Genomic DNA, 5,525 nt, shown 5'->3' on the forward strand with positions numbered 1-5,525 from the left:
AAAGTGAACAGAGCCCTTTTCCATGTAAGACCCTGCTACTGTGTGAGGAGATAACATTTACAAGGAGTTTCATTACCTGTGAACTGACAATGTTGAATAGATGCTCCGTTACAATCTTGGAAAGTCTATGTTACTAAGATATTTGTGTTAAAATCTTTATTCCATTTCAATTGAACTGTTAGATGGTAAAATTAAGATCCTACTTGCTGGTCAAGACTGGTGGACTAATTTCAATGGGTAAATCTATCATGGCAAATTAACATGTTGGAATATTGCTTTTGGGAATTTATGTTTAAATTAATGAGTATGTAGTCTCTCTTTCTGACAAGTATTCCCCGATGGGATTTTAGAGCTATATGCACAGAATATTTGTCTCCTCTACATGTTTTACTTTTCTATTTACAGTTACCTTTTTTGTTGTTAGATTTTATACACACTTTTTTTTCCTGACACACACTTGAACTGAATAACAGATTTAAAGGAAGCCTTTGTTCACACTGACATTCACTTCTTGTGTTTGGGGTGGGGGCAGGGGTGGGGGAATGAGGAATTGGTTTTAAACAAAAACATTCCGTCTTTTATTTAACATCAATATCAGAAGAAGAAGACAAACATCTATCTTTCTCATCTAGTTAAGTACCTTTTTATAATGTAGTATCAAGGTTTTCTAGGTATTGCAGAATTTTACAAATCATATTTGTGGAATGAATGGTGAAACTAATCTGATGTAGTAGAAAGTATTCTGCAATATTGTAATACATAGTTTGACTTTTCATAAACAAATAAATCCATAGGGTATAATCAGGACTTCAAATGTGTAATTAAAACTTTTAAAAAAATCCATTATATCAGCAAGATTTGAATACCTCTTGCATTCCTAAGCCGGCAAGCCCATGGCAGGCCAAAAACCTATGATTCCCTATTTTTAAGCTTATTTAAAGAGATTATAAAGAAAGTTCCCTTTTTAACACCCAAACACATACACACAATATTATGAATACTTGGAAAATATGATGGAAAACTCAATTCTTACTCCACCTTAAAAACATAATTCTGAAGATGATAAAGAAATCTTTGTGACTACAGAGCTAAAAATTTACAACCTTTAATGTTCCTTGGACTTCCTTCAAGTGATCCAAGGGTGAAACACATGCAAGTATTATTATATGAGTTACTTTTTATTTTCCTCTGGATTTTTAATTAAAGATTCCCAACTGATGTATCAGATAAGATTGTAGAAATCTCAAAATAATGACACCAAAAAGAAGTTAATTAGTGCCTTCTTGAATTCCAATAAAGCAACAGCCCCTTAAAGTAATTTAAATGTATATGCAATTAAATACTCATTATTAAAGGAGAAAGAACTGGGGCTAGTAATGTTTTAAATGCTTTGCATGTGTTAACTAACTTAATCTTTATAACAATCCTATTAGAGGGAGCACTACTATTATCCTATCCTACAGATGAGAATGTTGAAGCTCAGAGATTTTAAGTAGCTTCCCCAAGGTTACACAGACACTAAGATGACAGAGAGCTGAGAAAGTACCCAGCTTGTGCTTTCCCATTGTGGTAACCATTTACAGGGCTTTGGGGTCTTTCAGATAACTCTGATGAGGTCTGGAAGGGAAGCAGGACTGAGCAGACAATTTTTAAGCTGAATCTGTTCCACCCTTTCACATTTGCAGGAACCATAAGGAATAATACAAAGTATACCACTGACTTCTCTCTTAAGAATGAATTTGTAATCTACTGGAAGGGTTGAGATAATACATACGAAAAAATAGAGAACAGCTAGGTCTTTAATCCACATCAATGCGGATAATACCTACAGAGGGTTGGTATGAGGCTTAACTGGGAGGTATTAAGTAAAATGCCTAGCACTGTATATAGCATATAATAGATGCCTACCAAGTGGCAATTATTACTATTAATAGTAAAATGTATAAGTCATATTAATAGTATTAGTATAACCACTAGTAGTATATGGTCTTTTGGAGCTAGAATAGCTTAAAACATCATTTTGCCCAAAATTCACACCAATGCATAAATCCCTTCTAATCCTTAGCAGGGATCATCTAGCCATAGGGACAGTTACTACTTGAATCCTACCAGAAGTGAGACAGGTTACCAGTTAATAAAACAATGCTAAAAATTTTCCTGATAACAATTTGAAATCTGCCTCCCTATGTCTACTCACTAAATCCACACAAAACCAGATCAATACTCTTGTCACTAACTTATTCTATTAGTGTTATTTTATTTAAAAATGGAGGGAGGGTAGGGAAAGAGCAACTTCCATTTGTTTAGAATATAAGACCATAGAAAATAACTCATTCAGCCAGAATTATGACATAAATGAAAATTTATAAAGGTAGCATAAATGACATCAACTTTAAAAGGTTAATAATATAATCGTTAGAACCTAAACATTCATGAATGAATTAAATTGATAAGTTAGCTAAACCTTTTAATGCCCATGTGAATTTTATTCTTGCACCACCTCTCAAGTATGATTTGGCCTTCTGGAAAGTAACACTATCTGAAATTTTACATTATGTCCTTATTCAACTTTATGACAACAAACTAAGTTGTCTGACTAAGTAACCAGATTACTTAGGAGCATAGATGTTTTCCTAACAAAATGTTGCTACAATTGTGCCATGGGTTCGTCTTGACTAAGGTACCATTCTCCAGTGCAATGCCAAGGAACTGGAAGGAAATGTCATTCTGTGCATTCTTGTAGTGATTTTATGAGCAAATGTTTCATTTAGGTAGGAAGAGAAGTTGTTCTCTCAAACAATATAATCACTTAATTAGGGCTTCCAGACCTGTCCTTCAGCCAAGTTCTTCTAAAACAAATTTAATCCCCAAGCCCTTGCAAACTGTAATATGACTTGTTACCAACATAGTATGAGATCAGGCTATGGAGAAAGCTTCAAGATTCTCTCCCCAATCCCACTACCTATTAGCACAATTAGCAGTACCAGAAGTTTTCGTAGGTAGAAGTCACAATATCTCTTCATAAAAATCTCTCCTCCCCCTCCTTGGTGTCTCTCTCTCTCTCCACCCCCCTTTCTCTTAGCTCTATTTCTTCTCTTGTTTAAACTCCATACACCAGCAAAGATGATCCCCAGCCATTACATGTTCACGAAATCCCTTGTGTCTATAATCAAAACAGGAGAAAAACCCAGCATTCATATCAGTCCTCAAAAATGCCAGTTCTCTTTGTATCACTTGTACACTACTGGGCCCATCCCCGTAATGACGGAGAGCAGGGCACGTTATCTGCAGGCCCACCAGGTGGGGGTCAAATAATTCCCCAGATGTAAACACATGTGTGTGAAATAAGAGAGGAAGGGGTGCTGGGCAAGCAAAAACAACAGATGCCCACTATAGGCAACTTGGACAAACTCATACCAGATTCTTCTGCCAACACAGCTTTGGGTTGGAGAAAAAGTGCCACATATATGGGAAGGAAAAACTAGTGTTACTGAGAGAGTAAAGGAGCAAAAAGAAATGGCGCTCAAATTTTACCTTGCAATTTTTCTATGAATCCTCTAGTCATCTCATAAAATTTTTTTAATTCTGGTTTTCACTCAATGAGAGATGCAGGAATATTTTGGTTTCAGTCAGAGAGGTTCCCTTAGGGTCAACTGACACCATGCTAAGAGGAAAGAATTGATAGGAAACAGAAACGAATTTAAAAGAAGGGAGGGTAGTGATAATATATGGTGAAAGGATTTGGAATTAGAAAATCTAATTTAAGCAACTATTGTTATTCATCAGTTACTAGAGAATTTCTCTGTGTTTTTCTTAAGGGCCTTCTCCTTCGAGGTTAATAAATACCTATTTAGACTAGCACAGATTCTATTGTCCCATTTATTGCTTGTTTTGGAGTAAATTCATTTAAGGAGCATGTGAAGAGATGAATGGGTAGGTTCTCCCTACCCCTTAGGTTTTTCACACATCATAACATTTAAGAAAACGGTTCCTTCTTAGACCATGCAGTGAGAGAGCTGGTCACAGAGACAGCAACAGGAAGCATCACTCACCATCTGCAATACTATGGTGACTTCAACATCTAGACATCCATATAATACCCTCAACTTAGGTCTGTCCAAACTCGTCAGGCTCCTGCAGTTAGAGAATCATCAGAGCTCTGCTCTTTTATTTGCTGCACTAGAAATCCAGCAGTTTGTAAGGCAGCTGCAAACCCTGACACTTAGCTTCTTCCCATGGTGAGCAAACAAACAGACTGTCCTGGTGCCATCCTTGAGCATGACAGAAGTATCATTTCAGAACAATTAACGGTATCTGTCTCTAACCAAAAGCATTCAGCTGCTGTAGCTGACATCTAGCAATGCTGAGAAGAAAGCAGTGATTGGGGACTCGTACTACCTGTAAAATATATTCCTTCCTTTGCAACAGTTGTGACAGATACAGAATTTGGTGCAAATACTACACTTAGGTCCATCTCTAGAAAGTCATAATCAGCTGGGAAATTTCAGCTTTTCTAGAAAAAGAGAGTGCCCTAAATATAGCTTGGGCAACTGTCAGTGGAAATCCCAGGAGCCAGGTCCAGCTCAGCCAGTCGAGGCCACGCAAAACAAACTGGTTTGTTGCTAACACCAACAAAGAGGCCTTCCAACTCTCAATTTCTTTGAAAATGTCACACTATCTGGCTGAATAAATAACCCTTGAATACTAACAACACTCAAGTTATCCCAGCAAACATCCAAGACTATTTAGAAGATTCTACTTGGTGTGTGTGAAAAGTCACATGTCCAAATCATCCAACAGTGGAAATCAGCAACTGTCTCCGCTTCTAAGAATGAAGTATTTTAATAGCTGAGTAGCCTCAGAAACTGCCAGCATTTACCACTAAATTCAAAAAGCCCATTGAGACTGGAACAAAGGGGCCCTTTGGAAGACCAGGTAAAGCCAGCAGTTTACTTTACCTCTGATATCAGTGTAGTTTGTGGTCCCTGAACAGCAGCCACTGGGCAAACTACAAGCTACCTTCACATGGTCATTCCCCCCATTTCCACTTCTATTTTGTGTAAAGTAGGAAATCAAACCCAACGCACCCCTGACATTGGTAGGCATCAAGGCCTGCTAAAAGGAAGACGCTTTCATTCAGCAATAGATGTAGACCAGCCTGATGTTCTGCCTTTATTTAGGAAAATTTACATCCCAAGACCTAGTAACAGTTTGCTGCTGCAAATGACTTGGATCATGGAGTGAAATGGCCCTTCAAGTCTCTTTCCCACTGTCATCCCCACACCTCTTATGCTTCAGCCATCTAATTAATCAGTGGTCATCCCTAACGTTCTAAATTCTTTCACACTTCTGGGCTTTTGCATTTACTGTCTCCTCTGCCTGAGACTCCTTTCTCTGATCTCTCTTCTATTCATCCCGCTAACTCATACTCATTCTTCAAGATTTAGCTCAAACTTCGTCTGCACCAGATGATTCAGGTCCAGAGTAGATGCCTATCTTCTGTGCTTCAATAACATTCCATTGCA

This window comes from Balaenoptera acutorostrata, chromosome 4 (assembly GCF_949987535.1).
Source record: "Balaenoptera acutorostrata chromosome 4, mBalAcu1.1, whole genome shotgun sequence".
Taxonomy (NCBI): Eukaryota; Metazoa; Chordata; class Mammalia; order Artiodactyla; family Balaenopteridae; genus Balaenoptera; species Balaenoptera acutorostrata.